Source organism: Elgaria multicarinata, chromosome 2 (genome assembly GCF_023053635.1).
Source record: "Elgaria multicarinata webbii isolate HBS135686 ecotype San Diego chromosome 2, rElgMul1.1.pri, whole genome shotgun sequence".
In the NCBI taxonomy this organism is placed as follows: domain Eukaryota; kingdom Metazoa; phylum Chordata; class Lepidosauria; order Squamata; family Anguidae; genus Elgaria; species Elgaria multicarinata.
In genome coordinates, this window is record NC_086172.1 from 159,052,323 (window position 1) to 159,063,677 (window position 11,355).

The window sequence follows — 11,355 nt, forward strand, 5'->3', positions numbered from 1 at the left end:
CTTTGCACGCTTACTCAGAAGTAAGTTTTGCTGGCTTCAATGGGGCTGACTTCTCATATACTGAATGCTGGCCAGGGAGCACACTATGATTGCATGTAAATTGGTGCACAGCATCTTCAACTGTTTTCAGCAATGCACCGTGGTGAAATGTAGGTCAGGTTTAGGGTGACCATATGGAAAGGAGGACGGGGCTCCTGTACCTTTAACAGTTGTATAGAAAAGGGGATTTCAGCAGGTGTCATTTGCATGCATGCAGCAGCTGGTGTAATTCTGTCTTCATCGAAACAGTTAAAGCTGTAGGAGCCCTGCCCTCTTTTGTATTTGGTCGCTCCAGAATAGTATAGCTAGAGCAAGTCAGGTTCCACAAGTCATTGCATCACCAGAGAATGAACCCTCCTCTAGAGGCAGATGATGGAACAGGATGTTATAGAAGAGAAAAATAGGAGGAGGAAGTAAAGGGACTCGGGTGATGTGTAGCAATGCACAAACAAGGGAGTGATGCTGGAAAGACATAAAGATAAGGCTATCTGGATAGTTCATCAATATTTTCATGGATTCTTTTTTTTTTTTTTTACTGGGCCATGGTGTATGTACAGCTTTTACGTTTCTAGTCCCTGCTCTCAGACAGGATGAGAACAACAGTTGATCCCAGGGCAGAGCCTTATAGGGTGAGTGTGTCTGTGCTATCACTTTCATACAGTAGTGGTAGTGACGGAAAATAACAATGCTGGGCTATTAGAGGCACTATAGAAGTGAACTCATATCGAAGGAGCGGAAAGCGGTTGCAGCAGAGCAAAATCAGGGGAAAGAACAGCTCCTAGGTGGGCATGAGGTAGGTGGGTAAGTAGTTTGAATGGAGGAAAGAGGAAGTTATAAAGGCAGTGGCAGGTAGGCATCTAAGCAGACTAACCAATACTTTTGGCAAGCACGTGGCCACAATCCTTCTGATGGCATGTGGGAGCAATGTGCCAAGGAAGCAGAAAATAAACTATCAGCTCAAGCTAAAGTAGCAGCACTGAGAGAACAGCAAACAGACAGATCGACCAAGAGATTATCTAAACAGTGGTTTATTGCACACTCGTGATTGGTCAGTCATGGAATTTTCAGTCTGTTACACAATATTGTCAACATCCAGGACGTCCCCCATGCTATCTCCCAGTAATCTCGCTTTTAAAAATATCAGAGATAATGTGATATTTAAAGTTATATCTGGGATGTCATGGAATCTACCCAGTTTATATAGTTGGCATTGTGCTATAATTGTGGCACTGGATGGTGCTATTTCATTAAACATAATGGAGACTTACCAAGAAGGCAAGTTTCAATTCAAAATTATATGGTGACATGTAAAGGATTGTGTCACGAACATGAAAAGACTATAGAAGACAAAAGTTCCAGTAAGGCTTCCTACATATACAGAAAAGGGGGGGGTATAGAGAGAGAGAGAGAGGCATTAGCTAGACTTAAGGTTTATCCTGGGATAGTCCTGGGGTCATCCCTGTTGATGTAAATGACACACAGGGGATCCCAGGAGCGAGCAGGGATGACCCCAGGATAAACCTTAGGTCTACCTACGGCCAGAGAGAGAGAGAGAGAGAGATTGAAGCAATTCTATGATTCTGTGATATTAATAGTTGGTGTTTTGTGAAGCTTGCTGCTTTTTTATGTTTTAAAGGTGTCTTTTCTAATAATAAGTTTAAGGATAGGTCAACTTCAGTTTCTCTCAGTTTTCATTTTTCCGATCTTAGGTCTGATTCACCCCAAAGATTGAGGGAAAAGTTTGCATGAAAATGCATGCACATTTTTTGTCTATTTCCCTTTTTACATGCATTTTTGCCTAATACATTCTTTTTTGCAAGAAGGTTTCATAGTCTAATACCTTTTTAATGTCACTTTTACCAATATTCACATTTTATGTGCAGTTTTTACTATGATACAATTTTCTTCAGTTTCAGATTGCATTTTGGTTCAAAAGTGCAAAATTAAAATTCAAACCAAACAAATATTGCCCCCATGCCTAAATAATAGGAATGTGCTCCGCTTCTAATCGGACCGGAGAAGCAGTAGCGGAGCGGGGGGCTTCGCCTGCCCTTAAGGCGGAGGCGAAGAGGATTGGGGGGCCGGCGGAGCGTGGCGAAGAGGATCGAGGTGAAGGCGGATCCTTCGCCTCGATCCGGAGCTCCGCCGGAAAGGTAAGTGGGGTTTACCGGGCCCTGCCGCTGCCGCTGTCGCCCATGTGGCGACGGCAGCAGGGCCCGGTAACGCCCCCCGCCCTCCTCTCCCTTACCTGCCTCCGTCCGCGGTCCGTCAGCGTCTCCAATTGAGCCTGTGGTTCCAGTAGGAAGTCTGGGCCGCACTTGCGGCCCAGACTTCCTGGTGGAACCACGGGCTCAATTGAAGACGCTGACGGACCGCGGACGGAGGCAGGTAAGGCCCCCCTCCCCCTTGGTCCCTTACCGGGCTCTGCCGCCGTCGCCGCATGGGCGGCGATGGTGGCAGGGCCCGGTAACCCCCCCCCCGCCCTCCTCTCCCTTACCTGCCTCCATCCGCGGTCCGTCAGCGTCTCCAATTGAGCCCGTGGTTCCACCAGGAAGTCTGGGCCGCAAGTGCGGCCCAGACTTCCTGGTGGAACCACGGGCTCAATTGAAGACAGCGACGGACCATGGACGGAGGCAGGTAAGGCCCCCCTCCTCCTTACCGGGCTCTGCCGCCGTTGCCGCATGCGCGGCGATAGTGGCAGGGCCCGGTAACACCCCCTATGGGGGGGGGGACCGGAGCTCCAATCCGGATCCGGAGCTCCAAGCGGAGTGGGCACAGGCGGAGTGGGGGCGGGGCGGAGCGGGCCGATCCGAAAATGGCGGATCTTAAAGTGAAGCGGAGTGGGGGGTCCGTGCATACCCCTACTAAATAATTTAGATGAGAATTTTTCCTCCCTGCTTCATACAATGTTTGATCCTGTTTTAAAGATGTCTTTTGATATAGGTTTTAATAAGTTTCATAGTTTTAATTGGGGAAAACTTTTACAGCCAGGTTGAAGGGAAAGGGTAGCTCGACCAATTAAATGGGACTGGAAAAATGTACACATGATAAGTTGTTTAAGAAGAATTTTATTGTTTGACAAGCTTATACATTGAAGGTGCAGAACTAACATGGGTGTAGATGCCATTGAACTCAGTCAGACTTACTTCTGAAAAGATATGTACACTATTGCACTGAAAGTGTAAATGAAATTATGCGAAACTACTTTCTTAATGTAGAAGATATTGAAAACTTTTTGTTGGATGCTACCAATCTGAAAATACCACTAATACAAAGTGGTATAACAAATACTGCTATAGCAAATTAGGTGCATTTTTATATACATACTAAACAGCATTTAAAACATTTTAGGGCAAAGAAAGAAGTCTTTAAGGGACAGATATGTCTGAAATGCTTCCAGCTGGCCAGCCTATGTGTGGTAAATAACTGGCAAGGAGTCCAACTGCATGAAGATGAGGCATCCCAAACAGGCGGCCCCGTCCTGGTTTTTATTAAGAACTAAGTGGTTACATTTCTTGTTTACCAGCTATGATTGGTTGTTAAGTACAGCATGTTAATGCATGATTACCTCGTGAACAGAAGGTGCTGTTAGTGTGTGTTCAGCATGAATATACCATATAAGGGTTAAGGAAACGCGTGATCATGGTGCCTTCAGTACTGTATTGTATTCTCTGTGGGTCTTGCGTCAGCACATTCTTGGCATGGTTAGCCAGTGCCAAGATGTTCCTTAGCAAGGCCTATCTTATCATTGTCCTCAGCACATCTCAGTATGGTCTGCCAATACTGAATGTGTGCCAGAGAGGAACAACAATAACCCCTACACTATGAATCATAGAATAGCAGAGTTGGAAGGGGCCTAAAAGGCCATCGAGTCCAACCCCCTGCTCAATGCAGGAATCCACCCTAAAGCATCCCTGACAGATTGTTGTCCAGCTGCCTCTTGAAGGCCTCTAGTGTGGGAGAGCCCACAACCTCCCTAGGTAACTGATTCCACCGTCACACTGCTCTAACAGTCAGGAAGTTTTTCCTGATGTCCAGCCGGAATCTGGGTTCCTTTAACTTGAGCCCGTTATTCCGTGTCCTGCACTCTGGGAGGATCGAGAAGAGATCCTGGCCCTCCTCTGTGTGACAACCTTTTAAGTATTTGAAGAGTGCTGTCATGTCTCCCCTCAATCTTCTCTTCTCCAGGCTAAACATGCCCAGTTCTTTCAGTCTCTCTTCAAAGGGCTTTGTTTCTAGACCCCTGATCATCCTGGTTGCCCTCCTCTGAACACGCTCCAGCTTGTCTGCATCCTTCTTGAGATGATGTTTGGATGACTTGAAATATGGCACAGTTTATTCTTTTTCATGCCAAATGTATATGTGATAGCTTGCACACACTTTCATCTCACTTGCTCATTCAAGTAAGCAGCAGCACCCTTGTCTATAAACTTGCATTCTTACAAGAAGCAACAGTGCCCCCTAGTGCTTGTAGCTAAGAAGTGTTTTTCATGTATGTCAAGAATCATGTAACTTAAGTCCCAGTTCAACACTACTTTTCTGGTGCACATACATTAGGGTGACCATATGAAAAGGAGGACAGGGCTCCTGTATCTTCAACAGTTGCATAGAAAAGGGAATTTCAGCAGGTGTCATTTGTATGCATGTCACACCAGGTGAAAATTCCTCTTCATCACAACAGTTAAAGCTGCAGGAGCTATACGGTGACCAGATTTAAAAGAGGGCAGGGCACCTGCAGCTTTAACTGTTGTGATGAGGAAATTTCACCAGGTTCTCCATATATACAAATGACACCTGCTGAAATTCCTTCTTCAATACAACTGTTAAAGATACAGGAGCCCTGTCCTCCTTTTCATATGGTCACCCTAACATACATCATTTCAGCCACCCCCAGTCTGCATAAGTGTACAAGCACCCCAGCTAATAAGTCACCATTACAACAATTCCAAGTGTGGTCAACAATACTATGTTGCATCCCCTGGCCCCCAAGAGGAGTGCTCCTGATCATAGAATCATAGAATGGTAAAGTTGGAAGGGGCCTATAAGGCCATCGAGTCCAACCCCAGCCAGCTTTGTATGAGACCTTGTAGCCCTGTTCAAGCTTTTCAAGGAGGAGAAGAACTGCTTCTTTCTCTGTCTGTTCCTTAAACTTGTTTGGGTGTAACTGAGATTCAGCAGACTGTTTTGAAGGTGAGACCCCACTCTATGATAGATTTGCAAATGTTTACCAATTGTTTTGGGCTTCAAGAATTAAAGTACATTGGTAGTAATCCATGAAACTTCCCTCAAGTATGGACAACACAAGTATGGTACTAAAGAATACATTTTATTGCTCAAATAGTCTAGGGGAAATAGCAAGCTGGATTCCTGCATTGAGCAGGGGTTGGACTCGATAACCTTATAGGCCCCTTCCAGCTGTGCTATTCTATGATAATTAGCTTTAGCTAAGATGAGGCACATCACAAACTTTCCTAAATATACCCTCTCCAAAACTTGGATGAAGCGTAACATGATGGCAGAGTAATAGGACAAAATAACAGTGTGGTGTAGTGGCTAAGGTGTTGGACTGGGAGTCGGGAGATCCGGTTTCTAGTCCCCACTCGGTCATGGAAACCCACTGGGTGACGTGGGGCCAGTCACAGACTCTCAGCCCAGCCTACCTCACAGGGTTGTTGTTGTGAGGATAAAATGGAGAGGAGGAGGAGGATTATGTATACGGCCTTGGGCAGGGTTTACACTTATATAAAAAAAACACATTAATGAAGGGTTACGATAACTGTATGGGACACATGACGCTTGCCTTTTAACGTTTTTTCTTTGTTGTTTTCTCCTTCTTTCTAGAGAAACATATTTGTAGTTTAGACATTGTAAAAGCATTGCATCATGTTGTATGTGCCCTCATTCTGCGTTATCGCTATGTCTGTCTTAAATTTCAAACCTTGTAGTTTATCCAGTCGTTGACCTGGGGGCGTGGTCATGTGTTTTCGGCACCAAAAACAACAGTTGTGGCTGCGTTTCTCCTCATGTTCATTCGCCCACCCTTTAGCAGTTCTTTCTGTAGGGGGATAGCTGGCTGAGCAGTTCTGTTTTATCGCAAGACAAACCTCTTCCTCCAAGGCAAGTTGAAATACCCCTCTAAGTGTGTCTTCTCAGTACTGCTAATTACTTCTCATTTTTTCGTAATATTTTATTTCCCACCCCCAAAAGTGTTCTCCCTTTTTTATCTTATAATCATTGTTACCTCTTTGTTCCTGTTTTTCCTGTAGTATCCTCAGTGAAGATAGTATCTAATCAGTTACTGATGTTAACAATTCCTTATGTAATTATGTCGTTATTGTTTTATATGCAAATATTTTTCCCATTCTCTTTTCCTAAAGTGCACACTGCTGCTCTTATCACAGCAATATTTATTTTGCACTAAAACAATTCTCCCATCATTATTTATCATCGTTTCCCTCTGCATTTCAATGTCCAGCTCCTTTTCCATTAATTTAAAATGATGTCCAGGCTCCTACCTTTACAGTAATGACTTTCAATGTAAGTAATCACAAAAACCTTTAAATGAGTGATCAGAAAGCTTCTCTTCATTGGGTACTTAGTTCATTTTATGAAGCATTATTTATAGAGCATTACCAATCAGAATATTTTTTTTAACAATTTATTCCTCATCTGCCTTTTCTCTCAGCAATTCTTATGTTGTGTGGTGTGTTTTTTAGTTAAATTATGCCTTCCGTCTCTCTATATTTCTGCTATGTATTTCAACTCATCTGATCTGAAAAAGCAAACAAACTTTTTTATTCCACTTGCTTTAACAGAACGAAGAAGCTGCATGTGCCAGGGTCACTCCTTATTTATTTATTTATTTATTTATTACATTTATATCCCACCTTTTTTCCTCCAAGGAACCCAAGGCAGCATACATAATCCTCCTCCTCTCCATTTTATCCTCATGACAATAACCCTGTGAGGTAGGTTGGGCTGAGAGTATGAGTCTGGCCCAAAGTCACCCAGTGGGTTTCCATGGCCGAGTGGGGACTAGAACCCAGATCTCCCAACTTCCAGTCCAACACCTTAGCCACTACACCACACTGGCTCTTCTTCTAACATCTACCTCTGCAGTGCTCCACTGCTGCATGCTTCACATCCTTTTATGGTCTAACTCATTTGTTTCATCTGAACCCTTCCTTTTGCAACTATCATGTCTTCTCATCCAAAGGGTAGAGGAATGTCTTGGCATCACCAAGAAATTCTAGATTTGCTCAATATATGGAGTGAACAGAAAATTCAAGATCAACTATGTACTATTCACTGCAACATAGACTCTTTCGAACTCATTGCACAGCAAATGTTCAGGAGCAGACACAAGCATACTGCATTAGAGCTCCGGGTATTGGGCAGTATAGAAATGTAATAAATAAATAAATAAATAAATAAATAAATAAATAAATAATAGACTGTTGTTCTAAGACAAAAGTGCATGTGTTTCGAGTACTGCAAGGTGGTAAACCACAATGCCAGGTCTGGAAACAACACAGCTACATGCCCATACTATGCAGAGCTTCACAGTATCCTTCATGGTGATGCCACCATAAGGCCAAAAAGTGTCTTCAGCAGTCTAAAGATAATTTGCTCAGCAGCACAGACAGAGAGAGTAGATGAACCCCCTTCTCAGGAAATCTTTTCAGTAGCATCCCAGAACCAACATCATGATCTGCACCCTATTATTACTGCAGATTATGTAGGCAGAAATTAGGGACAGTCAGGTAAGTATGGAGCGAAGCAGTTCCATGTTGCTTTTTATAAACAATATAATCTCATGTGTCTGGCTATTTCTGCATTACTACTGTCCAAAGTTAGAAAGTTGCAATGCTTGGACTAAACCCAAACTTTAATTGAACCATGTTAGCGTTCAAACAAATTAACTATCATAACTGCATGTTGCTAACATCATGTTGCTAACATCAGTTCTGTACTGTACTCTAGATACAATGTCTGCAGATCCAACAGAGCACACTCCCCTGGTAGAGGACAACATGGAAGCCAGCACAGCTGAAGATGACATTGAAGGTAAGGTTCTTTACTTCTCATCACTAACAGTGCTTTGTCCTGTGTTTATTCACAGGGCAGAAAGGTATTTGTTTATTTATTTATTTATTGCATTTATATACTGCCCATAGCCGAATCTCTCTGGGCGGTTTACAAAAGTTAAAAACAGTGAACATTTTTTTAAAAAGTATACAAAATAAGGTACAGTCAGTCTGGAACCTTAAAACGTGCTGTGGAATACTGGATGTTATTCCATGTATGTTGAATTATGAACACTTTGAGTTCAGTATCATTTCTCTTTCCATACTTCACAGTTACAAACTCACAGAATAGTTCTTTGGAAGAATCCAATATAGAAGAGGAAGGCAGAGAAGGAGGTAGGTAGGAAAACTGGCCAATGTTGTTAATACATATTGCAGTTCCTGTCGTCCTTCATGCACATTTCTAAACATTACAGAACCCACCGAAACATTCTGTATAAAAGCGGATGAATTATGATGATGGCCATTTTTACTTCCTTCAGTTGTCAGTGGAGGCTCACATGTGCTTGTCCAGTGTCCAGCGTGTGCTAGCACACAACAAATTGTTTTGCAGCTATGAGAAATAGCACCTACAAATTGTGCAGGCCAGAGCAGGATCTACATAAATATAGTCTAACAAAACAAACTGGGCAAATTGGATCTTCACCCCTATGTGTTCTTTTGCATTGGTGCACTATTAGGGTGACCATATGAAAAGGAGGACCGGGCTCCTGTATCTTTAACAGTTGCATAGAAAAGGGATTTTCAGCAGGTGTCATTTGTATATATGGAGAACCTGGTGAAATTCCCTCTTCATCACAACAGTTAAAGCTGCAGGAGCTATACTAGAGTAACCAGATTTAAAAGAGGGCAGGGCACCTGCAGTTTTAACTGTTGTGATGAAGAGGGAATTTCACCAGGTTCTTCATATGTACAAATGACACCTGCTGAAATTCCCTTTTCAATACAACTGTTAAAGATACAGGAGCCCTGTCCTCTTTTAAATCTGCCAATTTGGAATGCTTTTGCTTTAACCATTGCTTGATTTGTTATTTTTTTCCTTTTCTTCCCTAGAAACAGTCTACCTTATAGTGCTTAGAGCAACCAAATGAAAAGGAGGACAGGGCTCCTGTATCTTTAACAGTTGCATTGAAAAGGGAATTTCAGCAGGTGTCATTTGTACATATGAAGAACCTGGTGAAATTTCCTCTTCATCACAACAGTTAAAGCTGCAGGTGCCCTGCCCTCTTTAAAATCTGGTTACTCTAGTATAGCTCCTGCAGCTTTAACTGTTGTGATGAAGAGGGAATTTCACCAGGTTCTCCATATAAACAAATGACACTTGATAAAATTCCCTTTTCTATACAACTGTTATAGATACAGGAGCCCTGTCCTCCTTTTCATATGGTCACTCTAAGCACTATAAGGTAGACTGTTTCTAGGGAAGAAAATAAAAAAAATCAAGCAATGGTTAAAGCAAAAGCATTCAAAATTGGCATGCTGAAATCTCTACTGCAGAGATCCAAAACTTGTTGTTTTCTATTTCTGTCCAAGAAGTACTCAGTTGTCACCTCCCTTTTTTACCTTGTAGCTCACAGGGGATCTGTGCACAGTTACAGAATGACTAATCAAAAATGAATGTTCATCTGTCTATCCTTTGAAAATACATAAAGTAACCGTGACTCCTCCTCCATTGTAAATCCTATCATCTGCAAAGTGGAAGCTCCAGTCTTCCATAATTCCTCCATCCCCATTTTGAAATGTAATATGATCTGAGCAGAATGTATACAGGTCTCTTTTATCCCTAAAGGACAACTTTATGGAAACAACATGTGATTGCTTACAATGTGGCCCTAGAAAAGCACCATGCACCGATGTTAAAAACATATTCAAATTAAGAGACACATAGGCCGTTTCTACACCTGCCTTTTTTCCAAGGATTGTCCGGGATCAACCCTCTGCATGCAAATGACACACAGGGGATCCTGGGAGCAGGCAGAGATGATCCCTCCACTTTCCTGGGAGAATCCTTAGGTGTAGAAAGGGCCATAAAGTGATATTCCGCATTCTTTCCATCTTGCATTTCTAAGCCCTTTACCAGTATTAATTTCATTGTATAACTGAGAAGGTCCTGCTTAGCATTGATGTGTGTGAACATTAGGGCTTGCAGGGACCCCCTGACCCGCCTCAGAGGCAGATCCGGAGCCCCCAAAGCAGCCCGATCTGCCTCGGGGGTTCCCAATCTGCCTCGGCACCAAAGCTGAGGTGAAATTTGGGCCCTCTGAGGTGACTTGGAGTTTTCTGGGAGCTGGGTGCCACAGCCTACTTCCGGCCTTCAGCATCATTGGAGTGGAAGCCACCGGATGAAAGCCGAAGGTAGTGGTGGACCCAGGTAAGTGAGGAAGGGGGGAGGGGGGATATCTGGGTCCACCACTGGCAGCTTGCGTCTGGTGGCAGTGGACACAGGTAAGTGGGGAAGGGGGAGGGGGGCTTACCTGCTGCCTCCGTTGCCGCCACCATCTTTCTTCTGGTGGCTTCCCGTGGCACTGCTGGAAATTAAAGGGAGTAGGCCGCATGATAACTTATAATCGTGCGGCCTACTCCCTTTCATTTCCAGCGGCAGCACTAGAAGCTGCCAGAAGAAAGATGGCGATAGAAGCAGCAGGTAAAGAGACTGATGTGGAGGTATGGGGCTGGGGTGTGAGGGAGGGGGTGGATCCGAAGCCCCGAGGTGACCTGAACCTTCGGAGCCAATTGGCTTCAGCTTTGGGCCGCCTTGGCTTTTGCCCGAACCGCTTCGGATCCAGTTCGGAAGGGTCCGAACCACCCCGATCTGCTTTGGATTCGAGGTTTGGATCGAGGTGGTGCATAGCCCTAGTGAACATGTACTGCATGTCTGAGCAAAATTCACAATGTCTTGTTACTACATATACCATTGACATTTAAGGACAGAATTATGTAATGTGCTTCACATGTCTTCAAACCGTTTGCAATTGCTACAGACACTGGAATACCAAATCACCTTGCAACACTCTTGCCAGCTACACGAATGGCTATGATACTTAACTGAAAGAACAGGCATGCAGGAAATGAATTGGCAGATCGCCTAATGCCCCACTGCACCTCAGCGAATAATAGAATAATTTCTGTACTGCAGTCTGATTCTGCAGTGTTTGCAAAGTATGTTGAAAAATCAGAAAAGGAGGATGACATAGTAAGGCAGGATAGGTTGGCTCTCATTCAAGTCCAT